The following is a 27961-nucleotide window of genomic DNA, read 5'->3' as shown; positions in this document are numbered from 1 at the left end:
CTGATCCTTGGCCTCATTTTTAACTTTCCAGTTCCTAGTTCCTTTTTCCTTGGCCTTGCTCCACCCCTTCCTAGATTGGACTTCCTATTTAAACCCAGCTTGCCTATACATCCTTGCAAAATTATTGTGCTTCCAGCCTGTAGTCTAGCTTTTCTCCTTCTCTCCTGTGATCCACTCCTCTATTGTTCAACGACCACCGGCTTCCTCCTAACTATGATACCTCCTGCTCCCTCAAAACTGATGCTAATCTTCTGTGCTACGACCTCCGGCTTCCTCCTGACCACGATACTTGCCTGCTCCTCTGTACTGCTAAGCCTCTCCTGTGTTCCGAACTCTTGCCTTACTGACTACGGTTACTGTCTGCAATAACTCAAGTGACTCCAAAACTCCAAAACCAGACCCAGATCGTTACAATGACTGTCCTGTTTAGATGCGGCAAATTGCATCCAGTAAGAGACCGGGGGCGTGATCTCTGCATTCTGGAGTGCATCAACACGTGAATGAGATTTTTTTTTTTGCCTCTGACATCCTGGAGGCTGGAATCATCCGTGTCCATTAGGAATGTAAATTAGTATTGTGGAAATATGTTTTCCAGGATGGTATAAGGAAAGCAATGCCCCTTAGCTACCTTGTAAGACAGCCCCCTTAACATCAAGCATGACTTTCTAGATATACTAGTTTGGCTTTAATCCCACATGATGCATATTTCCTAGAATCCCCCAGGGGAGCATAAATGACTAGTAAAGTCTACGTAACAATTTGTATATTAGAGCTGCCCTTGTATTTGAACAATCATGTACTGTCGTTTCCTTCCTACCTTGATTCTAAAAATGAAAGGACGAGAGGAGCATGGAGATGTACTGCTGCAATGCACAGATGATGAACACCAAAAGATGGATGTAAAGTAGTAGTAGTAAATAAAGGAATTATAAAGTAAGTAGAAATGAGGAAAGACCTTCCGAAAGAGATACAGCCATGGTCCTGGGCAAAGTAAATGCTATGGCCATTGGAATAGCCCAAGGCCTCTTAGATCCTTGCAGAGCTTGCTTTCCCTAAAATTATCTTTGTAACCAGTCTGTGGTAACAGGTCTACCAAAGAGAACGGGACGTCCAGGTATAATGATAAATATTTACTCCATAGGGATTGAGTTTATTGCATTCCGTAAAGAACATTGTCACTAATCATTACATAGTCATAAGTGTTATACTTTAATCTTATATTTTGTTTGAACGATTAGGTTTCCTTTTACATTCAGTTCTGGTCTCAGAAGAATAATGTAACATTTAGGAATGAAGATACAAACCAAAAGTCCTGCACTCGAAACCTCAATGGTGAGGACCTCCACAGCCACCATGTACTTCCCCTTGGTGCTGAGATAGGCCAGAATGAAGGAAATCCACAGACTGCAGAAGACCAGCATGCTGAAGCTGATGTACTGAGCCTCGTTGAAGGTGTCTGGAAGTTTTCTGGCAAAAAATGCTACCGCGAAGCTCAAGACAGCCAGGAGTCCCACATAACCTATAGCAACATAGAAAGCAACGATAGACCCTTCATCACATTGTAGAATGATCTTCCCGATTTCTGTTGTTGTATCTTGATATGGGAATGGTGGAGAGAAAGACAACCAAAAGACACAGATGACAACTTCAACAGATGAGAAGATGATCAGCAGACCAGATGAGAAATGTCTTCCGAGCCATCTCTTCAGTCTTGTATCTGGTTTTGTGGCTTTGAAGGCCAAGATCACTGTGATGGTTTTCACCAAAATTGAAGAAACAGAAACTGTGAAAATGTTGCCGAAAGCCACTTGTCGGAGGAGACAGGACGTCTCGGTTGGATGGCCAATAAATAGAAAAGGGCAGAGAGAGGATAAAATGAGTGTAAGAAGAAGGATAAAGCTGAGGTTCTGGTTATTGGCTTTTACAATGGCCGTGTCCTTGTGTCTGATGAATATCCCCAATATAACAGCAGTCAGAAGACAGAGGACCACAGCAAGAACCACAAGAGACAATCCCAGGGTCTCCTCATAAGACAGGAAATCCACCGCTCTCGGGATACAGGAGTCTCTTCTCTCGTTTGACCATTGATCCCTGGAACACTTCAGACAAGTTTCCATATCTGTGGAGATGTGATGTGCATGACATATTAATAATTACTTACATTGATGTTACACATGGAACTTCTTATTGTAATTCTATTGGAATCATTGGCCCCAAACTCTCATGTGTATTAATATCACTTTCCTTAACACCATTCAAGACTGAGCCAGTTTTTAGCTTAGATGGGTTTTCCCACAAAGAAAAGTTGTTCAAAAGTTATAACTATATAAAGCAACACAAGTCAGAATACAAAAAATATAAAAATGGTCCCCATCGGACTCCTCGTTTTCCTAACTTTTCTTTGTAAGAAAACCCATTTAAGGCTCCATTTTTTGTATTCTGACTTGTGTTGCTTTATATGGTTCTAACTTTTGAACACTTTTACTTATTAAAGTGATTATGCAACTGTTATTTCGTTACATGTTGTACTTCATTTTAGTGGTAAATGTTTGCTGATAAGTTTTGCATTTATTAAATAAAAAATGATGATATTTTGATACATTTGCCATTTTCAAACCTTGTTTTCAGGCAGATAGATTTACCACAAGATAAGTTGCTGAATAACATTTCCCACATGTCTACTTTACATTTTCATCATTTTGGATAATTTATTTTGATGTCACGCGGCTTACAAATCCAAAATTGTTTTACGTATTTTCAAGGAGATTTCAGAATTGACTTTTTTGGGGGAATTACTGTTTTAAAGAAATTTGAAATGTTAATATTAGAAACCCCTATAAATCAACCCATTTTAAAATCTGCGCCCCTCAAACTACCACAAACAGCTTTTAGGAAGACCTTTAACCTTTATTAACCCTCTCTTAGATCCATTGGGCCTCCTTTTGTAGAAGGATTCGGTTCCAGTTTCCTTTTCTGATTAGAGGATTGACAACATCAAACCAAATAAAACGGAGGCCTCTAGAGTCTCCATTATCTTCTCCTTGGATATGACGTGATAAAGGTTAATCTCGTTGATGGTTGCGTTCGCCTAGATGATCACCAATACGGCGGCGAAGTTTCCTGTAAATTTTCACTGTACATTCCTTACCACATGCGCAAGAGGCTTTGTAAATTACCCCTTTGGTAAAACAATTAATAAACTTAATAATTTTGTACGTTTTGCCTGTAACATTTTGCTGGAAAAGGTTTTTGCACTGGCAAGTCCCCGAATGTTACACTGGAATTGGACAAGGTAGATTTTCTGCATGTAGAAGTTTGGGTTAGGCCTGTGGATGTTTTTCCAATACTTATGCCTAGAAAGGCAATACATGGAGGGTGGATCTCATAAGTAAAGCGTAGGCCTAACGTGTTTTGGTTAAGGTCGCTAATGTGCTCTAGGAAGTCATCAACACTCCCCTTCCAAATGATAAACATGTTGTCGACGTATCGTGCCAAGAGACTTTACCGACCAATTCAACGAGGAGCTCCAACATCATCTCCAAAAACACAATTACTTTCCCAGCAGCTCAGGAACAAATTGGCATAGCTGAGGGTGCAGGAGCTCCCCATTGCCGTGCCCCTGAGCTGGTGGTACGTCTGGTTATTAAATAAGAAGTAATTGTGAGTGAGGGAGAACTCAAGGATTTGGAGAACAAAATTGTTGTGTAATTTACAATGATTCCCTCTCATTTCAAGATAAGATTGTACAGCTCTGAGGCCTAAGTGGTGCAGGGGTAGAGGAAAAACAACAGCACAATTTAGACAAGAGAATACAACATGTACATCACAAACATTCTGCCCTCCTCTTCCGCTTCCTCTTCTTTCTCATTTTATCTGAGAATCCAATGTATCCCCTGAGGAATCAGAATCCGAAAGGACTTCCCAAGAATCCATAATTATTAATCTCTCCACATATAAGCTAACCGCAGCCAAATTTAATATTCTAAACAAGGGACTGTCTTTTGTTCCCTCAAACAAATGCAACCTGTTTGTCTGTCATTTAAGGGGTTTTCCCATGAAAGAAAATTCTCAAATTACAATCCCCTAGTGATGTTTACACAATACATATAATTCTTAACCATTTACTTCACAATTTATTGCTGTTTTATCTCCTATCAATCAGTGATGGTCAGTGCCATCTTCCAGCATGTGGGCAGGAACTCTCTAAGCAGACACATTATGATTAGAGATGAGCGAACATGCTCGTCCGAGCTTGATGCTCGGTCGAGCATTAGGGTACTCGAAACTGCTCGTTGCTCGGACGAATACTTCGCCCGCTCGAGAAAATGGCAGCTCCCGCCGTTTTGCTTTTTGGCGGCCAGAAACAGAGCCAATCACAAGCCAGGAGACTCTGCACTCCACCCAGCATGACGTGGTACCCTTACACGTCGATAGCAGTGGTTGGCTGGCCAGATCAGGTGACCCTGGGATAGACTAGCCGCTGCCCGCGCTGCTCGGATCATTCTCTGTCTGGATGCCGCTAGGGAGAGAGCTGCTGCTGGTCAGGGAAAGCGTTAGGCTGTTCTATTAGCTTACTGTTAGGCAGGAGTGATTCTCCAACAAGAACCCAACAGCCCTTCTTAGGGCTACAATAACGTTATACATTTTTTTTTTTTATTATTTGCAGCTAGTACCATATTGTGAGGAATTTGCAGGGGGACTTGCTACCATTGTGTTTAGCTCTTAGTGGCACACATATCCATAGCAAAGACCGAAGTGGGAAAATTTAGTAGGGGTTGGATTTCAATTAGGCACTAACTCAGTGTCATCTCATCTGGCATAGTAGTGTGCTTTGATACTTGGCTAGAAAATAGCCATAGGAGAATACAAAGAGCTTACTTACGCATACAGTAGCGTTCTATATATTTGATTTCTGGTTGATCTGCTGGTGGCTGTACTTTCTGCAGTGCATGTACTAGCCAATTCTGAGCAATTTGTAGTGAGACTTGCGACCGCTGTGTTCTGCGCTTAGTGACGCACATATCCATAGCAAAGACCGAAGTGGGAAAATTTAGTAGGGGTTGGATTTCAATTAGGCACTAACTCAGTGTCATCTCATCTGGCATAGTAGTGTGCTTTGATACTTGGCTAGAAAATAGCCATAGCAATAGGATAGCATTGTTTGGTTTTAAAAACTCAAAAAAAAACAAAAAACACAAAAAAAAAAAAAAACACAAAAAAAAAAAAAAAAAGTAAAAAAAAAAATAAAGTTATAACTCTCATTTTAAAAATGTTTAACCCGAGGGCTAGGGGTAGAGGACGAGGGCGGGGACGTGGGCGTCCAACTACTGCAGGGGTCAGAGGCCGTGGTCCTGGGCGGGGTGAGACACCACCTGCTGATGAGGGAGCAGGGGAACGCCGCAGAGCTACACTCCCTAGGTTCATGTCTGAAGTTACTGGGACTCGTGGTAGAGCACTGTTGAGGCCAGAACAGTGCGAACAGGTGATGTCGTGGATTGCTGACAATGCTTCGAGCAATTTGTCCACCACCAGTCAGTCTTCCACGCAGTCCACCCATGTCACCGAAATCGCCACTCCTCCAGCTCCTGCACCTCAGCCTCCTCCCCCCCAGTCTGCCCCCTCCCAGGAAAATTTGGCATTTGAACCGGCATACTCTGAGGAACTGTTTTCTGGACCCTTCCCACAGTCACAAACCACTTGTCCGGTTGCTGCTGAGCAATTTTCCGATGCCCAGGTTTTCCAACAGTCACAGTCTGTGGGTGATGATGACCTTCTTGACGTAGTGGAAGTGTGTAAAGAGGTGTCCGACGATGAGGAGACACGGTTGTCAGACAGTGGGGAAGTTGTTGTCAGGGCAGGAAGTCCGAGGGGGGAGCAGACTGAGGGATCGGAGGATGATGAGGTGACAGACCCAAGCTGGGTTGAGAGGCCGGGTGAACACAGTGCTTCTGAGACGGAGGAGAGTCCTCGACCAGAACAGGTTGGAAGAGGCAGTGGTGGGGCCAGACGGAGACGCAGGGCCAGAGCTGGTGCATCAGCGCCAAATGTGTCAACTAGTGAAGCTCCCGTGGCGAGGGCTCCTGCGGCGAGGGCTAGATCTTCAGAAGTCTGGAGGTTCTTTAAGGAAACACCGGATGACCGACGGACTGTGGTGTGCAACATTTGCCAAACCAGGCTCAGCAGGGGTTCCACCACTACTAGCTTAACTACCACCAGTATGCGCAGGCATATGAATGCTAAACACCCCACTCAGTGGCAACAAGCCCGTTCACCTCCGGCCGTGCACACCACTGCTCCTTCCCCTGTGTCAGCTGCTAGTCAGCCCCCTGCCCAGGACCCTGCCACAAAAACCCCATCGTCGCCTCCACGATCCTCCACAGCATCCACCAGCGTTCAGCTCTCCATACCCCAGACGCTGGAGCGGAAACGCAAATATAGTGCAACCCACCCGCACGCCCAAGCCCTTAATGTGCACATCTCCAGATTGCTTAGCCTGGAGATGCTGCCCTATAGGCTAGTAGAGACCGAGGCCTTTCGCAACCTCATGGCGGCGGCCGCCCCTCGGTATTCGGTCCCCAGCCGCCACTACTTTTCCCGATGTGCCGTCCCAGCCCTGCACCAGCACGTGTCAGACAACATCATCCGTGCCCTGACCAACGCCGTTTCTGACAAGGTCCACCTGACCACGGACACGTGGACGAGTGCTGCCGGGCAGGGCCACTATATATCGCTGACGGCACATTGGGTTAACTTGGTGGAGGCTGGGACCGAGTCTGACACTGGGGCTGCTCATATACTGCCGACGCCGAGGATTGCGGGGCCTACCTCGGTCCAGGTGTTTCAGGCCTACTATGCCTCCTCCTCCTCCCACCCCTCCTCCACCTCCTCCTCCGAACTACCATCCGTGGGCACGGCGCCATCAGTCGGTAGCTCTAGGCACAGCAGCAGTGCCGTCGCTAAGCGACAGCAGGCGGTGCTCAAACTGCTGAGCCTAGGCGACAAAAGGCACACCGCCCAAGAGCTATTACAGGGCATCACGGCGCAGACTGATCTGTGGCTGGCACCGCTGAACCTCAAGCCGGGAATGGTTGTGTGTGACAACGGCCGTAACCTGGTGGCGGCTCTGCAACTCGGCAGACTGACACATGTGCCATGCCTGGCCCATGTGTTAAATCTGATAGTTCAGCGTTTCCTCAAGACATACCCCAATCTGTCTGATTTGCTCACGAAGGTGCGCCGCATCTGTGCGCATTTCAGGAAGTCCAGCCCAGATGCTGCCACTCTCAGGGCAGCGCAGCGCCGCCTCCAACTGCCCGCTCAACGACTGTTGTGCGACGTGCCCACGAGGTGGAATTCAACACTGACCATGTTATCCAGAGTTTACCAGCAGCGCAGAGCGATTGTAGACTGCCAGATGTCAACTTCCACCAGAACTGGTAGTCAGGTCAGTCAGCTTCCTCAAGTCTACAATGAGGAGTGGACGTGGATGTCTGATATCTGTCAGGTGCTGAGTAACTTTGAGGAGTCAACACAGATGGTCAGTGGCGATGCCGCCATCATCAGCCTCACCATCCCGCTGCTTGGCCTGTTGAAAAACTCTCTGGTCAGCATGAAGTCGGAAGCTTTGCGCTCGTCACAAGGGACAGGGGAAGAATATTCCCTTGTTGATAGCCAAAGCACCCTCAGGTCTGTTTCTCAGCGCATATCGGAGGAGGTGGAGGTGGAGGAGGATGAGGAGGAAGAGGAGGAGAATGTTGGTGAGACACAAGAGGGGACCATTGTTGAGTCCTTTACTGTTCAGCGTGTATGGGCAGAAGAAGAGGAGTTGGAGGAGTTGGAGGAGGAGGAAATGGACAGTCAGGCCAGTGAGGGGAGTGAATTCTTACGCGTTGGTACTCTGGCGCATATGGCAGATTTCATGCTAGGCTGCCTATCCCGTGACCCTCGCGTTCAAAGAATTTATTCCAGCACCGATTACTGGGTGTTCACTCTCCTGGACCCACGGTACAAGCAAAATCTTTCCACTCTCATCCCTGCAGAGGAAAGGAGTGTGAGAATGCATGAATACCAGCAGGCCCTGGTGCACAAGCTGAAACAGTATTTCCCTTCTGACAGCGCTAGCGGCAGAGTGCGTAGTTCTGCGGGACAAGTAGCGAGGGAGAGTAGGCGAGCAGGCAGCTTGTCCAGCACTGGCAAGGGTACGCTTTACAAGGCTTTTGCCAGCTTTATGTCACCCCAGCAAGACACTGTCACCTGTCCCCAGTCTCGGCAGAGTAGGGCTGATCTTTACAGAAAGATGGTGAGGGAGTACGTAGCTGACCATACCATCGTCCTAAATGATCACACAGCTCCCTACAACTACTGGGTTTCAAAGCTGGACATGTGGCACGAACTGGCGCTGTACGCCTTGGAGGTTCTTGCCTGCCCTGCCGCTAGCGTCTTGTCCGAGCGGGTTTTCAGTGCAGCTGGTGGCATCATCACCGATAAGCGTACACGCCTGTCGACTGACAGCGCTGACAGGCTGACGCTTATTAAAATGAATAAAGGCTGGATTTCTCAGAATTTCCAATCTCCACCAGGTGAAGGAAGCTCAACCTGAATAATTGATCCACTCCTCCTCCTCCTCATTTTCCTCCTTCTCCTCCTCTTTGTACAGTAAAGCAGAGGAAAATGGCTATTTTTTGACAGGGCCCACTGGCTCTTGCTATAGTACTTCATGCATTTAATTTTTCTGGAGGGCCACCTACCCGGTCCTCTGTTTGAAACAATTTTTGTGAGTGCCACATACAGGCACTCAATCTATTCCATTTTACTGCAGGGCCACCTACCTGCTCCTCTGGTTTGAAACATTTTTGGGACTGCCACATACAGGCACTCAATCTATTCCATTTTACTGGAGGGCCACCTACCTGCTCCTCTGGTTTGAAAAATTTTTGGGACTGCCACATACAGGCACTCAATCTATTCCATTTTACTGCAGGGCCACCTACCTGCTCCTCTGGTTTGAAACATTTTTGGGACTGCCACATACAGGCACTCAATCTATTCCATTTTACTGCAGGGCCACCTACCTGCTCCTCTGGTTTGAAAAATGTTTGGGACTGCCACATACAGGCACTATCCAAATTAAATTGTCTCCATAGCAGCCTCCACACGTTGTCTCCATTGCTACCTCCAAAAGTCGTCCATATAGCTGCCTCCATACATCGTCCCTTTATCAAACGAGGTGTGTCAGGCAGAAATTTGGGTTGTTTTCATGGATTCCACATCAAAGTTGTTAACTTTGTCGCCACCCTGCTGTGTTATCCACAAAATATACTGGCAAACTTTTACCATTTAGGGATATTATTTCAGCGCTTCTTGCGCATCTGTTTACATTCCCCTCACCCGGCATATCCTAAACTTATAAGAACGCTACTACACTTGATCTTATACAAAAGGTTCTTAGAAGTGCTGTTTGGGGAGTAGCCTAGAGACAGGGGCTTGAATTGGCGAAAGCTCGCCTGGCAGCGGAGCGCCAGCTCCATGCGCATCATGCGCTTCTTGCGCATCTGTTTACATTCCCCTCACCCGCCATATCCCAAACTTATAAGAACGCTACTACACTTAACTTGGTGCAGGCTGGGACCGAGTCTGACCCTGGGGCTGGTCATATACTGCCGACGCAGAGAATTGCGGGGCCTACCTCGGTCCAGGTCTCAAAGGCCTACTATACCTCCTCCCACCCCTCCTCCACCTCCTCCTCCTCCGAATTACCATCCGTGGGCATGGCGCCATCAGTCGGTAGCTCTAGGCACAGCAGCAGTGCCGTCGCTAAGCGACAGCAGGCGGTGCTGAAACTGCTGAGCCTAGGCGATAAAAGGCACACCGCCCAAGAGCTATTACAGGGCATTCCACATCAAAGTTGTTAACTTTGTCGCCACCCTGCTGTGTAATCCCCAAAATATACTTGCAAACTTTTATCATGTACGGATATTATTTGAGCGCTTCTTGCTCACCTCCTTTGGTTCCTCTCTGACACCCATTGGTTTGAAGCCTGAGTCCAATTAGGGTATGTCGCCATGCCACTCTCTAGCCTGCTGCCGCTGCCTCTGCCTCTGCATGCCGTCCCCTATAGTGTCAGGGTCAATTATTGGATGTTTTACATGCTATCTAGCTTCATTCTGTCACTCTGTCATGGCCATGCTGTTGCCCATAATTTCGGCATAATGGTGCGATTAAGCAGCCTCAGAGGCATCCATGCATGCTGCCCCTGCTGTTTCCTGTCCATTTCCGTGGTGTTTCCATCCTTTTCTGAGGTTCCCAGGTGTTTGGCCAAGCTTCCCTGTGCAGAGCCTTGGTCCCCTTGAAAAATGCTCGAGTCTCCCATTGACTTCAATGGGGTTCGTTATTCGAGACGAGCACTCGAGCATCGGGAAAAGTTCGTCTCGAATAACGAGTACCCGAGCATTTTAGTGTTCGCTCATCTCTAATTATGATCCATCTAGTTCTGTGAGCTTTCAATGTGGTTAATATACACTTTCATCTAGGTCAGTGGTGGCAAACCTATGGCACGGGTGCCAGAGGTGGCACTCAGAGCCCTTGCTGTGGGCACCCAGGCCTTCACCCCAACAAAGGTCCAATACAGCTCAGGACATGCCATGCTTAGCACCATTTTAAAGCAACATCTTTGGATGCCAGGGCTACAGGAGAAACGAGAAAGTGTGGACAGAGAGAGATTATTTTTGGAGCTGCTGGTCTGGGAACCCGGATTCTTCCTTTTCAGGGGACTCTGCAAGGAAGCTACAATCCAAATTTCTCCATCATATTTGTATTATATTGGTGAACTATTGGCACCTTTCAACATATAAGTGGGTTTTGGTTGAAGTTTGGGCACTCTATCTCCAAAAGGTTTGCCATCACTGATCTAGGTTCTGAACATAGAAAAAGATGAGACGCATCAGAGATGATGAGATCCATTAGATGCCTGTTGGCAGGGGCTACGGAGCAGAGAGAGAGAGACAAGCTCTGTGAAGCCAACAGCAAGATGGCAGACAACGCTAAAGTCAAAAGTTACAGGGTCGTGTCTAGGGGCAACTGAAATTGTGTACATCAGGACTGATAGAGACAGGTTGGACTTATATCTGTGAGATGCTGTATTTTTGTTAATAACAGTGAATTAGAGAATGTGTTATTTTGTTATCCTGAGTGCATTTAAGAAACATTCCTTCTTGGGAATACCCCTTTAAGACACCCACCTCTTTTTGCGAAAACTTTGATGGCAAAAATATTTTGCAATTAAAGATAAAAAGCATTGCCAGGAACTAAGTGTATCAACTGAATTATTGCCTGATGGCCAATTGCTGAAAGGTTTTGCAGAACCTCAACCCACAATAGCAGGCCTTGGACCATTTACATATTTGAAAATTAAAAGTACCAAGGCTCCTCCTGTTGGGGATGTCACAAGCATAGATGTCTTCGCAAAACTAGTATTGGATGATCTTGATATTAGGCACTACAGTCCTTGGAAAAAGATATCAGTCTGATTATAATATTGTAGCTATGAAAACCACCCAATATCAAACAATGAGTGAAAATGGGCGGCATGGTGGCTGAGTGAGTAGCACATCTGCCTTGCAGCACTGGGGTCCTGAGTTCGAATCCCACCCAGGTCAACATCTGCAAAGAGTTTGTATGTTCTCTCCATGTTTGCGTGGGTTTCCTCCGGGTACTCCGGTTTCCTCCCACACTTCAAAAACATACTGTTAGGTTGTTTAGATTGTGAGCCCCATGGGGACAGGGACCAATTTGACATGCCTGTGCAGCGCTGCGTAATCTGTGTGCGCTATATAAATAAAGAATTATTATTATTAAAATATAGTGAAAGATGGGGATAACTATGCAATTCTTTCAAGTTTTCCCACTGAAGTCTTCTATGTCGAATTGAAGGCTGTCTTGACTACTAAACTTACCGTATATACTCGAGTATAAGCCGAGTTTTTCAGCACAAAAAATGTGCTGAAAAACACAAACTCGGCTTATACTCGAGTCAAAAAGCTGACTTAAAAAAAAAATCTTAACTCACCTTTCCGGCGGCCGCGCGAGTCTTCTATGCAATCCCTCTGGCTGCGGCACCAGGTCAGTGCGATGTCACAGTCACTGACATTTAGCCGCCGCCGCGTATTGTATTGTGTGTGCCGGCAGCCAGCACACACTATGACGTCAGAGCTGCGCGACGCACGTACCTGGCACAGCAGCCAGAGGGATCACATAGAAGACTGGCGGGGCCGCCGGAAAGGTGAGTTTAGATTTTTTATTTTTTTAAATTAACTGTCCGGCTCCATAACGGGCCAGGGATCTGGCTCCATAATGGGCCGGGGACCCGGCTCCATAACGGGCCGGGGATCCGGCTCCATAACCGGCCGGGGATCCAGCTCCATAACCGGCCGGGGATCCGGCTCTTTAAGAGGGCACAGGGGCTGGTGGCTAAATACTTGGGCAGGGGCTGACAGGCTACAAATTGGGGCAGGGGCTGACAGGCTACATATTGGGGCAGGGGCTGACAGGCTACATATTGGGGCATGGGCTGACAGGCTATATGTTGGGGGCAGGGGCTGACAGGCTATATATTGGGGCAGGGGCTGACAGGCTATGTACTACTGGGGACTGGCTGGCAGCTATATACTACAGGGGGCTGCTGGCTATATACTACTGGGGGCTTGGTGGCTATATACTGGGGGAGGGGGCTGTGACCAATGCATTTCCCACCCTTGGCTTATACTCGAGTTTATACTGGTTTTCCCAGTTTTTGGTGTTAAAATTAGGGGCCACGGCTTATACTCGGGTCGGCTTATACTTCAGTATATATGGTAACAATTAACTACTGTCAAAAGATGAGTATGATTTTCTTCTACCCAAACACCCTTGGGTAGCAACCCCTCAAAGGTAGAGCCATCGTCTCTGGGGTTTCATCTTTATGCAAAATCTTAGTGTTTACATACAGAAAATTCTAGCATCATTTGTGGTCACCCTTTCATCCTATATTAGGGACACGATGGACTTGTAACCATTGGATGGACTATCAGTTTCTCCATCTAGTTTCCTGGCTAGTATTGATGTCGAGGCCTTATACTTTTCTATACCACACCAGTTAGGCCTCAGAGCTGTAAAATCTTATCTTGAAAATAAAGGCAATCATTGAAAATTACACAACAATTTTATTCCTTGTTCGTTTTGTTACACAACAAATTCTTGAATTCTCCCTCACACACAATTACTACTTATTTAGTAACCGGACGTACCACCAGCTCAGGGGCACGGCAGTGGGGAGCTTCTGCGCCCTCAGCTATGCCAATTTGTTCCTGGGCTGGTGGAAATGTAATTGTGTTTTTGGAGATGATGTTGGAGCAACTCGTTGGATTGGTCGGGTAAGCCTCTTGGCACGATATATCGACGAGGTGTTTATCATTTGGGAGGCGAGTGTTGATGAATTCAAAGAGCTCATCAGCGACCTTAACCAAAACACGTTAGGCCTATGCTTTACTTATGAGATCCACCCTCCATGTATTGCCTTTCAGTATTGGAAAAACATCCACAGTCCTAATCCAAACTTCTGTATACAGAAAATCTACCTCGACCAATTCCATTTTAAGATGGAAATCAAATCATCCACCAGCTCTTAAAAGGGGGAATCCCTTTGGACAGTAACTGTGGATGCGCAGGAACGGCTCAACACTACGAGATAAACGATCTGAGAGCCTGCTTTAGGGCTTGAGGTTTTCTTGACCACATCCTACGTAGGGTGTATCAGAGATCATTAAATGTTGAGCGCATTTCATTGTTGACTTCAAAATCAAAAGAGGCCGACAAACCTTTGATTCACCGGATCGGCACCTATGATGGAGCAGACCCCAAATTTGTAAATTTGTAAAGTCCTTGAGGATCACTGGCACAGCTTGAAAATGGACTTGTGAGACACATAGCAGAGGTTGAAATATTGAGCACAGGCACTACACCACACCTACCTCCCCTACATCATGGTTGAGTAGGGAGATATATAATTGTTTCCAGTGTAACACTTGGGGACTTGCTAGTGCAAAAACCTTTTCCAGTAAAAGTTACAGGCAAAACATACAAAATTCTTAAGTTTATTAATTGTACTACCAAAGGGGTAATTTACAAAATGTACTGGGAATTTCACTGCCTTATTGGCGATCATCTAGGCAACATCACACATTGACGAGATAAACCTTTATGACGTTATAGAAGAAGATAACGACTCTAGAGGCCTCCGTTTTATTGGCATTGATGTTGTCAATCCACCAATCAGAAAAGGACACTGGAACAGAATCCTTCTACAGAAGGAGGTTCAATGGATCAATAAATTAAAAATGGTGTCTGCTGTATAGTTTTTAGAGGGTAACACCGCGCTCCATGGGTGTAAGAGAGGTATATTTGACAAAAGCTGCTGCGTACTCTGGTTAACAGGGAGTAATCCCTGAAAATAACAGACGAATTTCTAAAAAGAATAACCAGTATATCCGTCGCGCTGCTAGTAGCAGAGGTAGGTGCAAATGCTTAGCAGTGATACGAGCACATTTGTACAATTAATAAAGAGCATTTATTGTGACAACCTGTTTACATAAAAGACTGAAATAAAAGAATAGGACAACGCGTTTCGGGGCAGATTTACCCTTTCTTCAGGTCCAGAGGCTTCTGCAATGTGTAGAGACATCATATCACGTTCTTTTCCATTGCATATATATATATATATATATATACATACATAGGTTTGTTATAGTAAATTTATGAATACATATTAGAGGATGGGTCATTAAAAAATATTGATTAATAAAGATAAGTGAAGAATTAATAAATAGATATAAAAAACAATGTGCGTATATAAAATATTATAAAAATTTAAAAAAACTTGGAATATAAATACATCATACGGTAAATATCCCAAAACTATGGATCATTAGTGTTTCACTATCATTTTGTAGACAATAATTGATTCTAAATCATGCCACTGTGGGAATACGTTTTCACAGCTGGGGTTTTGCTGTGAGATATATACATTTCATTTTATTGCATAATAATGGATCTACTGACCTTTCTACGTTTGGAAAAGGCACATAAGTTGTCCCATATGTTAATTGTATTGACACTGAAGGGATAAATAGTTTAATTAAATGAGGAAACCGAGATTTTAATTGATATTAAGAAGTGGAACTACTGTTAATTAACTGCTAACCTTTTGTGCTGGGCGCTGGGGAGAAAGACCGGTGTATAACAGACTGCTTGTTGATGGAATCTCTGTTATGCTGAAACATTGAAAAAGAGGAGATAGTCCTGGATAAGGTGCGGGCTAAACTCAAGGAAGGTGGGCTATGTGCAGGCTGGAGGGGAGGACTTACTTGATGAGAGGTCTGTATCATCCGGCAGCAGCGTTGGAAGCGATCGCTGACGGCCGGAAGGCAGGAGCCTTATAAGGATTTGCGAGTGAGCGCGCTTGCGCATGTGCGCATGTCCGAACTAGAAGTCGACATGTGAGTGCACAGCGCGCAGGATTAGAGGGACCGGATTGCCAGTACATTAAAGGAAGATCTACCCGCTATTCTTAATAACAAAATAGTGAGAATCACCGATTGATTGGTGTACTTATTGGATATCTCAAAGGTGACAGGATAACTCTAATACTGGGGAATAATATACTCTAAGGGTATATTAGGTAAGTTGGGGTGGATTACTGGCTCTGTGGGTGTATGCCCATGTTAGAGGAACACCAATGTGGGAAATGAAGGGATGGCTGATGGGCTCCCAGCTCCACCCAAACAACTTTGTTTCCATCACTTAAAGGCAACTTCAGATGTAATGGCCCCAGGTGCCTAACGTGTGGGATTATGCAACATAAGGCACAGACCTTTATGTCACATTCCACTTCAGAAATTTTCCAGATCCAATCATTTGCCAATTGTGCTCCGGATCATGTGGTCTACTTATTGGATTGTCATTGCACCCTTTAGTACGTTGGCCAAACTTCCCAACCCTTCAGAGAGAGGATCAATACACATTGTAGCAAAAAAAAAAAAAAAGCAGGACAGGTATTTCACCCAAGCCAAAGTCAGCATTATAGAACAAATTCCTAAACACCATCCCAATAGACTCACCCAGTTAATAAAAAGAGAAAACTTCTGGATTTTTAAACTGAATACTATGAGCCCTTTCGACCTGAACGAATCGATGGAAAAAATTTAGGTACTCCCCCATCAGCCATCCCTTCATTTCCCACATTGGTGTTCCTCTAACATGGGCATACACCCACAGAGCCAGTAATCCACCCCAACTTACCTAATATACCCTTAGAGTATATTATTCCCCAGTATTAGAGTTATCCTGTCACCTTTGAGATATCCAATAAGTACACCAATCAATCGGTGATTCCCACTATTTTGTTATTAAGAATAGCGGGTAGATCTTCCTTTAATGTACATACAAACTGGCAACCCGGTCCCTCTAATCCTGCGCGCTGTGCACTCACATGTCGACTCCTAGTTCGGACATGCGCACATGCGCAAGCGCGCTCACTCGCAAATCCTTATAAGGCTCCTGCCTCCCGGCCGTCAGCGATTGCTTCCAACGCTGCTGCCGGATGATACAGACCTCTCATCAAGTAAGTCCTCCCCTCCAGCCTGCACATAGCCCACCTTCCTTGAGTTTAGCCCGCACCTTATCCAGGACTATCTCCTCTTTTTCAATGTTTCAGCATAACAGAGATGCCATCAACAAGAGATTCCATCAACAAGCAGTCTGTTATACACCGGTCTTTCTCCTCAGCGCCCAGCACAAAAGGTTAGCAGTTAATTAACAGTAGTTCCACTTCTTAATATCAATTAAAATCTCGGTTTCCTCATTTAATTAAACTATTTATCCCTTCAGTGTAAATACAATTAACATATGGGACAACTTATGTGCCTTTTCCAAACATAGAAAGGTCAGTAGATCCATTATTATGCAATGAAATGAAATGTATATATCTCACAGCAAAACCCCAGCTGTGAAAACGTATTCCCACAGTGGCATGATTTAGAATCAATTATTGTCTACAAAATGATAGTGAAACACTAATGCTCCATAGTTTTGGGATATTTACCGTATGATGTATTTATATTCCAAGTTTTTTAAATTTTATAATATTTTATATACGCACATTGTTTTTTATATCTATTTATTAATTCTTCACTTATCTTTATTAATCAATATTTTTTAATGACCCATCCTCTAATATGTATTCATAAATTTACTATAACAAACCTATGTATGTATATATACACTCACTGGCCACTTTATTAGGTCCACCATGCTAGTAACGGGTTGGACCCCCTTTTGCTTTCAGAACTGCCTCAATTCTTCGTGGCATAGATACAACAAGGTGCTGGAAGCTCCTCAGAGATTTTGGTCCATATTGACATGATGGCATCACACAGTTGCCGCAGATTTATCGGCTGCACATCCATGATGCGAATCTCCCGTTCCACCACATCCCAAAGATGCTCTATTGGATTGAGATCTGGTGACTGTGGAGGCCATTTGTGTCCAGTGACCTCATTGTCATGTTCAAGAAACCAGTCTGAGATGATTCCAGCTTTATGACATGGCGCATTATCCTGCTGAAAGTAGCCATCAGATGTTACAGGGTACATTGTGCTCATAAAGGGATGGACATGGTCAGCAACAATACTCAGGTAGGCTGTGGCGTTGTACCAAGGGGCCCAAAGACACCATGACACCACCACCACCAGCCTGAGCTGCTGATACAAGGCAGGATGGATCCATGACACCACCACCACCAGCCTGAGCCACTGATACAAGGCAGGATGGATCCATGCTTTCATGTTGTTGACGCCAAATTCTGACCCTACCATCCGAATGTCGCAGCAGAAATCGAGACTCATCAGACCAGGCAACGTTTTTCCAATCTTCTACTGTCCAATTTCGATGAGCTTGTGCAAATTGTAGCCTCAGTTTCCTGTTCTTAGCTGAAAGGAGTGGCACCCGGTGTGGTCTTCTGCTGCTGTAGCCCATCTGCCTCAAAGTTGGACGTACTATGCGTTCAGAGATGCTCTTCTGCCTACCTTGGTTGTGACGGGTGGAGATTTGAGTCACTGTTGTCTTTCTATCAGCTCGAACCAGTCTGCCCATTCTCCTCTGACCTCTGGCATCAACAAGGCATTTCCGCCCACAGAACTGCCGCTCACTGGATGTTTTTTCTTTTTCGGACAATTCTCTGTAAACCCTAGAGATGGTTGTGCGTGAAAATCCCAGTAGATCAGCAGTTTCTGAAATACTCAGACCAGCCCTTCTGGCACCAACAACCATGCCACGTTCAAAGGCCACAAATCACCTTTCTTCCCCATACTGATGCTCGGTTTGAACTGCAGGAGATTGCCTTGACCATGTCTACATGCCTAAATGCACTGAGTTGCCGCCATGTGATTGGCTGATTAGAAATTAAGTGTTAACGAGCAGTTGGACAGGTGTACCTAATAAAGTGGCCGGTGAGTGTATATATGCGTGATATGATGTCTCTACACATTGCAGAAGCCTCTGGACCTGTAGAAGGGGTAAATCCGCCCCGAAACGCATTTTATTTCAGCCTTTTATGTAAACAAGTTGTCATAATAAATGCTCTTTATTAATTGTACAAATGTGCTCGTATCACTGCTAAGCATTTGCACCTACCTCTGCTACTAGCAGCGCGACGGATATACTGGTTATTCTTTTTAGAAATTCGTCTGCTTTATGTAATACATCGGGGAATATTACTTATTTGCGAGGCAGAATACAGGAGCCCATTCTTATTTTTCGCTTTTCCCCCTTATCTCGTGTTTGTTCAAATCAAAACTCTACATAACAATGGGGCACATTTACTTACCCGGTCCATTCGCATTCCAGCGGCGGCTTCTCAGACAAGCGTTCGGGTCTTCCGGCCATTCATGAAGGTCCTGCGCCCAATGTCCACCAGGTGTCGCTGCTGTTCACTGATCTCTTCCTGGTGCATGTGAGTATGGCGCGTGCGACCAATTTTTTGTTTTAAATGCAGCGGTTTTTCCGAATCCATCGGGTTTTCGTTCGGCCACGCCCCCTGATTTCTGTCGCGTGCATGCCAGCGCCGATGTGCCACAATCCGATCGCGTGCGCCAAAATCCCGGGGCAATTAATGGAAAATCGTCGCAAATCGGAAATAATCGGGTAACACGTCGGGAAAACGCGAATCGGGCCCTTAGTAAATGACCCCAAATGTGTTTATACATTCACGCTTATTAAAGTAAGTGTATGAATTTTTTCATTTTGCTTAAATTTTACATTAAACCATATGTACTTTAACATTGTATACCGTATAACATTCTCTTATCTAAAGGCTTATTTCGGCATAAGGTACAGTAATCCATCCTTCTCTTTGGCATATTGAGGTTTATTAATTGGTCTTAGCCATTTAATGCACATATACAAATATGTATCCCTTTCCCTATTCCAGACTCTTCCCTGGGGCTTTCTATTACAATACAATACGAAACGATACAATAAAACGTTAATAATCCCCAACAATGGGAAATTATTTCTCGCCACAGCACAGATACAACTACATGAAGACATGACATAACAGGAACAGACAAGTACATATATCTATATCAATATAAAACTTATATAATACATCACAAACACCATAACAAAACACAGTGGGCACATTTTTCTGTCGGACTTTGCACGTTTATTCTAGTGTAAATGGCTTGCGCAGGTATATAAGAGGTGTCTGCACCAAGCGAAACAAATTAGGGGGTGTCCGTAGCTCAGTCGGACCATGCGCTAGATTTAACATACAAAGTCCGAAATGTGTTGCCCGTCCCATGTTAAAGATAGACCATATAATGTTGCTGCACTCTGCCAGGCCAGATTCAGGGAGCGCCAGATTCATGAAAAACAGACGCCAGACATCATGAATCTGGTGCCCCCTGCATTATACACAGGCAAGACACTAATTTCTAAACTTATTAAATTTTCTAAACTTCTTGTTCCTGTAGCTGCTTGTGGGAGGATGCAGCAGCTGAGGTGTGTTATGATGTTCTGCAGCAGCTGAGCTGTGTGTTATGGTGTTCCAGAGCAGCTGAGGTGTGTTATGATGTTCTGCAGCAGCTGAGCTGTGTGTTATGGTGTTCCAGAGCAGCTGAGGTATGTGTTATGATGTTCCACAGCAGCTGAGCTGTGTATTAGGATGTTCTGCAGCAGCTGAGGTGTGTAGTAAGAGGTTCTAAAACAGCTCACTAGTCTAAAAAAAAATAAGGGCGCCATTTGCTCTATATAATGTAAGTGGCATTGCCTATTTATTCAGTTCTATCTGTCAAATTCCTCGGCTTCATTCACTGCACATTTGCTCGTCTGAGGGTAATATCACCCCCATTCATATAATGTAATGACCTGTCTGGTTGGAGATTTCCCCCTCTGGACATGGGACACAGTATTAGCAGCATCTGGGTTTTTCTTCATGGAGGACTTTCCTGTATCCATGTAGACAGCGAGGATTGCAGAGAGATTGTGGAGTCTGGAATAGAGGAAAGTTTAGGAGAAATCCTGAAACTTCTGTATAAGGACTATATGTATCAGGGTACAAGTTATAAAAAAATATATATATGTCCAAATGCAGGAAATGATGGGAAATAACAATACAACATCTATTTAACATTTTACCATCATTTTACAGTGACAGATGCTTTATAAACATCAGCTAATAATCTGTGGATTGTGGTAAAGGTGTTGGCCACAAATAAGGAACTTTACCAGGGTGAGTATGAGACCCTATCAGGGTTACCCATAGTGATGAGTGAACCCAAATGCAGACTCTTCAGCCAGAAGGTTGGGCTTGGTGTTCAGCTCAACTCCTCCCCTTCCCCCCACAATCTGTGATGGCACCTGTGTACCTCTGTGTGGCCCGCTGCCCTACTCACCTCGCCGGGTTTCATCAGCGTCTCCCACGGCTCCTCGCACTCGTCCCTGCAGCCTAGGGAGCACACGCTCGCTGGCTCTGTTAAATTTAACTGGCCAGTGCACTCATAATTGGCGCTGCCCAGCTGCGTTTCCTGATAAATTCCCAGCCCTTTTCTGTGTTCCCTGCCGGATCTTTGTGCCTCACGGCCTTAGAGAAAGCTTTCCTGATGCCCTTTATGATTATGTGCTTCCTGTCTCGCCCTTCTGCCTGTCCCCGACCACGCTTCTGCCACACAATTCTGTACTTCACCTTGGCTGCCACCGCAGACAAAGTTGTGCCTGTGGACTGACCTGGTGGTACCATTTCGCAGAAAGTCCAACCCACTTTACAGCGGGCTCTGGTGAAAACCGGGTGCCACTTAGACTCCGGTCCCAGGTGTCGGCTTATGTCAATGTCCACGGTGGTCCAGAGGATCCGCTACCACTGATCCAGCAAGATCCGGCCATGGATCCTGCCAAGGTTCCTCTACCTGAAATGGCTGACCTTACCAGCATTGTGGTCCAGCAGTTGCAACAGATTTCCGTGCAAGGACAGCAACTTGCACAACTCACCATCTCCATGCAGCAATTGTTGGCTACCCAGTAGCGTCCAGTACCTGTGGTAACTCCCGTGTCTACGGCTGCATCATCTTCTGCTGAGCCCAGGTTGCATCTATCCATGCCCTCCACATATGACGTTGAGGCCAAGCTACAAGCTATGCAGGGGTTTCATTACTAAGTGCTCCCTACATATGGAACTGATGCCTTCACAGTTTGCCACAGAAAGGGCTGAGGTGGCGTTCATGATCAGCCTTTTTTCCGGGAAAGCCCTGGAGTGGGCTACTCCCCTCTGACTGCATTCCTTGCTGAATTCCGGTCTGTCTTTGGGGAACCTGCCCAGGTATCTTCTGCGGAGACTGCACTGTTTAAAAAGGGACTGTCTGGTCAGATCAAAGACGCCCTGTCTGCACGGGACCTACCATCTAAGCTGAGTGATCTAATCTCTCTGGCCACTCAGGTAGACATCTGGTTTGCTGAGCATTCTGAGCAGCAACGTCATCTGCCACGTCTAGCTCCAGTCTTCCAAAGACCACCTCAGCCATCTTCCGTGCCTGTTGCAGAGGAATCGATGCAGATGGATAGCGCTCGTCTGTCTTGCCAAGAACATTCCAGACGAAGACAGGGGAATCTCTGCCTCTATTGTGCCAACTCAGAGCACTTTCTTACATCTTGTCCTGTCCATCCACAGCGTTTAGGAAACGCCCGTACCTAAGGTACCAAAGTTTCTCCGCGTTTGAATGTTCCTGTTCTTCTCAGTTTTGGAACAGGCTGGGTTCAAGTATTTGCCTTCCTGGAATTTTGTGAATGCTACCTTGGTCTCCCAGCATTACTTTCCTGTGGTCTGCCTAGAGAAGTTGCTGGTTATCTCTTCCATCAGTGGACAGATTATCCATGACCCGGTTCAGTATCGTACGGAGCCTCTGTCTCTGCAAATCTGGGCATTGCACAAGAAGAGACTGTCATTTTATGTGCTCCCCCAGGCTACGTGACCAGTGCTTTTGGGCCTTCCATGGCTGCAGCAACATGCTCCTGTGCTCGACTGGCTGACTTAAGAAATACTTTGTTGGGGACCAGAGTGCCATTCTCACTATCTCATGGCTCTCCATCCGGTGCCTGCCATGTCGTCTCCGGGCTCCTCCAAGCACCTTACAGGTCTTCCCACTTCTTATAAGGACTTTGCAGATGTTTTCTCTTATAAGCAAGAGGAGATTCTGCCACCGTTCCGTCCCCATGACTGCCCCATTGACCTGCTGCCAGGTACATCTTTTCCACGTGGTCAGTTATACCCATTATCTGTGCCTGAAAACACGGCCATGTCGCGGGGAGCCAAGGTTTTTACCAAGCTTGATCTGCGTGAGGAAGGGGGGGCATATAACCTCATCCGCATTGCTTTATTGCTTTCCTTACAAGACTAGGTAGCCACATTGACTTTTTCTTGTTCCTCTTATGCTTTTTCCCATATGGTTTGTGTTTTTCACAGGACTTTTTCAGAATATATAAGAAAAAGTCCCATTTTTTTTTTGGGGGGGGGGGGGGGGGGCTTTTGTCTTTGTGAACATTATACCAGTCTATGCCTTTAAGGTCTTCCCTTAGTTGCTGAAAATTTGCCCTCCTGAAGTTTAGAGTGTTGGTTGCCCCTTCCCTAACGCTCTTAGTAAAGCGTAATACAAAATCAATGATATTATGATCACTATTCCCCAGGTTCCCCACAACCTGTAGTTTTGATATCCTATCAGGTCTGTTGGTTAGGATAAGGTCCAGCAGTGCCCCCCCCTCTTGTTGGCTCCAGGACTAGTTGCGACAGGTAATTGTCTTTTGTTGTTGACAAGAACCTGCTACCTTTGAAGGACCTGCATGTTTCTGCCCCCCAGTCAATATCTGGGTAATTGAAGTCCCCCATGATAAGTGAAGCTGCATCCTTGTGACTTATCAGCATTTCCTCTGCTGCCTCCATTATATTTGGAGCCTTATAACAAACCCCTAGTAATATTTTATTATTCTTTTTCTCTCCCCTTATCTCCACCCATAGGGACTCCACATTTGCGTTACTGATGTCATCTCGCAAGACAGGCTTGAGGCAAGAATTCACATATAAACAAACCCCTCCCCCTTGTCTATTTATACAATCCTTTCTAAAAAGACTATAACCATCTATAGTAACAGCCCAGTCATAGCTACTGTCCAGCCATGTCTCGCTGATACCCACTATATCATATTTCTGCTCCAACATCAAGAGTTCCAGTTCCTCCATTGTGTTTGTGAGGCTTCTGGCATTTGTGTACATGCACTTTATATGGTTTTCCCTGTCCGTATTCCTTTTGTTCTTATTCCCCAATCTCATTACAGCCCCCACCCTTCCTCCCCCATGGACTATGACTCTTCCCAGCTCTCTATCTACACTGTCTATTTGCCCTGCACAAGTGTACTTGCCCTCCCCCAGGTCCTCCAACCTTCTAGCCATTTTTTCCCCCAGAACAGCTGCACCCTCCCCATTGAGGTGCAGCCCATCCCTACTGTAGAGCCTGTAGCCGACAGAAAAGTCAGTCCAGTTCTCCATGAACCCAAAACCCTCCTTCCTACACCAGCTCTGGAGCCACTTATTTACCTCCCTGATCTCCCGCTGCCTTTCTGGTGTGGCACGTGGTACAGGCAGTATTTCGGAGAAAACTACCTTTGAGTTCCTTGCCCTGAGCTTATTTCCTAAATCCCTGAAATCATTTTTAAAGGACCTTCCACCTACCTCTTACTTTGTCATTAGTGCCAATGTGGACCATGACCGCTGGTTCCTCACCAGCCCCTCCCAGTAATCTGTCAACCCGATCCGCAACATGCCGAACCCGAGCACCCGGCAAACAACACACTGTTCTCTATGCACGGTCTTTGTGACAGATTGCCCTGTGTGTTCCCCTAATAATCAAATCTCCCACTACCAGCACCTGTCTGACCTTGCCTGTGCTCCCATTACCCTTCTTTCTGGAGCAGACAGTCCCCTGGTTGCTAGAGGCCACGTCTTGCTGCAGCATTGCTACCCCAGAGCTGATATCCCCCTCATCCGCCAGCCTGGCAAACTTATTGGGGTGCACCAGATCAGGACTAGACTCCCTACAACTCTTCCCTCTACCCCGCCTTCTACATGTTACCCAACTAGCTGCCCCCTCACTCTGCACCTCCATACTTCCCTCCTCACACCCATCTGCCCCCTCACTCTGCACCTCCATACTTCCCTCCCCACCCCCATCTACCCCAGAGAGTTTGTGCTCCAGGAGCAGCAAACTTCGCTCCATATTGTCAATTGCCCGCAGCCTTGAACCTTGCTCATTCAGATCCAGAATCTGGGCTTCCAGATGAGCAATTTTCACACACCCCACACAGCAGTATATACCCCCTCACACTCCCCACACAGCAGTATATACCCCTCACACATCCCACACAGCAGTATATACCCCCTCACACACCCCACACAGCAGTATTCCCCCTCGAACGGCTGTTCAAGGAAAGCATACATGGCACAGGATGTACACTGTGTAGCAATGCCACTTATGGAGTCCATTGTTCTAATGGGGATTACAATAGAAATATGCACGGAAAGAAGAATTTACAGTCAAAGTAACAAAATACAGCAGTTACCTGCTAAAGCCCCTCAAACTTAAGTCCCTTAAACGTAAGTCACACTTAGAACACTGCACACACTTGGGATCAATGCACACAGATGAGTATTTTCTTCCAGTGAAATTGCCTTAAAGTTAAATGGTGATGAAGGAGGATTAGAAAATGCGAAGGATTTGGTCTGAATGGTGACCTATTCTTGCCGGAGATCTATGGAGACGTGCAATATTGATACATCAAGCAATGCACTTTATTGGATTATAAAGGACTTATAGAAGGATCATTGGAGCTCCGGTCAGAGTAAATTTTCCTCAGTTTTTTTTTTTTGTTTCAATTGTGGGACCTTCTGTGGGCTGGTTCTGAGCCGTTGTCAGCTCCTAGGAGCCAAGTGTGCAGCACACCAAGATTTTTACATTACAGCTAGTGGTCTTTATCTACATTGACCACAAGAATCTCCTGTACCTCCAGACCGCTCAGCGTCTCAATCCTCGAGAGGCTCGCTGGTCCCTCTTCTTTTCCTGGTTCTAATTCTTCATTCACTTTCTCTTTCTCATGGCTCTGTTGTTGGGAAAGAACTGGCTCCTTGTCATATCATTTCTCTGGAACGTCTGGTTGTTGCTGCTCCTGTGGACCTCTCTTGTGGCAGGGCACCCTGGGGTGCAGAGGTCTATCGCTCTCATATCTCGTTACTGATGGCCAGATCTGGTCAAGGACATTCAAGATTTTGTGAGTTCCTGTGCTTCCTGTGCCCATAACAAGCTGTCACGTTGCAAGCCAGCAGGTCTGCTCCAGTTGTTTCCAATACCCAATTGCCCGTGAACTCACATAGCCATGAACTTTATTATGGATCTCCCATCTTCTTACAGTAATACAGTCATCTGGATGGTAACGGATCGGTTCTCCAAGGTGTCCCACTTTGTGACTCTGCCAGGTCTGCTGTCAGCTCCACGTCTTGCCAGCTTGTTTTTTCTTTACATCTTTTGGCTTCATGGGCTTCCTCAACACATCGTCTCGGACCGAGGTCCAGTTTGTTTCCAAGTTCTGGCATTCCTTGTGCAGCCAACTACAAGTTAAGCTGGACTTCTCTTCTGCCTATCATCCACAGACTAACGGACAAGTGAAGAGGGTCAACGAGACTCTGGGCTGCTAGCTACAGCACTTTGGCCATGCTCGTCAGGACAATTGCTCTACCCTCATACCTTGGGCAGAATTTTCATATAATTGTCTGGACTCTGAATCTGCCGGTGCCGCTCCCTTCTTTGTTGTCTATGGACGCCCACCTTATCAGTGCCTTTTGATGTTCCTGCCGTGGAGGAATTGGTTCAAGACCTCAGATTTATCTTGGAGCAAACACGGGCGTCCACCTCCACCAAAACCAGACCGACAAGAGACGCAGGCCTCCTTCCAGTCTTCTTCCCAGGTGATAAAGTGTGGCTGTCTTTAAGATACGTCTGAAGATTCCCAGCTACGAGCTTGGTCCTCGCTATCTGGGTCCATTCGAGGTGCTGAAAGGCATCAACACCATGGCCTATAAGCTGCGCCTTCCTCTTACCATGCGAATCCCAAACTCCTTCCATGTCTCCCTTATGAAGCCTGTCATCCTGAACTGCTTCTCCTGGCAAGTACCACCTCCAGCTTCTTAGGCAGATTCCTCTGATGTCTATGAGATGAAAGAGCTCCTGGGTGTGAAGCCAGTCAGAGGGAAGTGGTTCTTTCTTGTTGACTGGAAGGGATTTGGGACAGAGGAGATCTCTTGGGAGCCAGAATACAACATTCTGGATCATAGTGTTCTTCAGAGGTACCTTCACGCCAAGAAGAGGGGGAGGCCGAAGGGGGGGGGGCACTGTCATGGGTGCTCTACGACACCTGTGTACCTCTTTGTGGCTCGCTGCGCTACTCACCTCGTCGGGTTCCATCTGTGTTTTCTGCGCATACTCCCCGCCTAGGGCGCGCACACTGTAACGGGCCAGCGCACCAATAACTGGCACTGGCCAGCTGCCTTTCCAGATAAATTCCCAGCCCCATCCTGCGGGATCTTTTTGCCTCATAGCCTTAGAGAAAGCAATGTCCTGGGCGATTATCCTGATTTCCCACTGTCGACCTCGATTCCGTTCCTGACTTCACTTCTGTGCTGCCCCTCCTGACCTTCCGCTACGTTCCCAACTCCGATCCTGTGCTTCCTGTCTCAATCTTCTTCCTGTCCCCGACCACGCTTCTGCCACACGATTCTGTACTTCGCCTTGGCCACCACCATGGACGAAGTTAGGCCTGTGGAATGACCTGGTGGTACCACGCCGCAGCAAGTCCAACCCCTTTGCGGCTGGCTCTGGTGAAAACCGGGGGCCACTCCTGTCCCAGGTGTCAGATTACATCATTGTCTGCGATGGTCTAGAGGATCCACTACCACTGATCCTGGCATTGCAACTCGTGGATGCACTCCATAGCTACCGAAATTGGCACTAATGGGTTTGAAAAGTGGATAGGCCCAGCCACAGCAAACTTCTCTATTTCTATATTACATAGAATATTTGGAAATAAAAAAGCAGAATCTGATAAAATGAAAAACTCCTACTGGGAGAGAAAATTGAATAATGCAGATGTCACAGAGCTTTTGACCAGAAAACATTTAATAAATGAACGATGGAGAGAAACCCATGAAATGACTAACAATGCAATGTATGCCTTCAGTCTGCCTCCCTGAAAAACCAGAGAGACTTATGAGCTGCCTGTAATGCCAGATGTAGGCATTACATGACCTATAGCAATGTCCACCAGTACAAAAGTATTGGGAGAC

The 27961-nt window shown here is 46.1% G+C and overlaps 1 pseudogene; it reads right to left on the bottom strand.

Annotated features, from left to right (window-relative positions):
- Positions 1 to 1202: 1202 nt before the first annotated feature.
- On the bottom strand, positions 1203 to 21681 carry LOC140123032 (vomeronasal type-2 receptor 26-like; annotated as a pseudogene).
- Positions 21682 to 27961: the final 6280 nt, after the last annotated feature.

Source organism: Engystomops pustulosus, chromosome 3 (assembly GCF_040894005.1).
Source record: "Engystomops pustulosus chromosome 3, aEngPut4.maternal, whole genome shotgun sequence".
Taxonomy (NCBI): Eukaryota; Metazoa; Chordata; class Amphibia; order Anura; family Leptodactylidae; genus Engystomops; species Engystomops pustulosus.
This window is presented reverse-complemented; position numbering and strand designations above follow the sequence as displayed.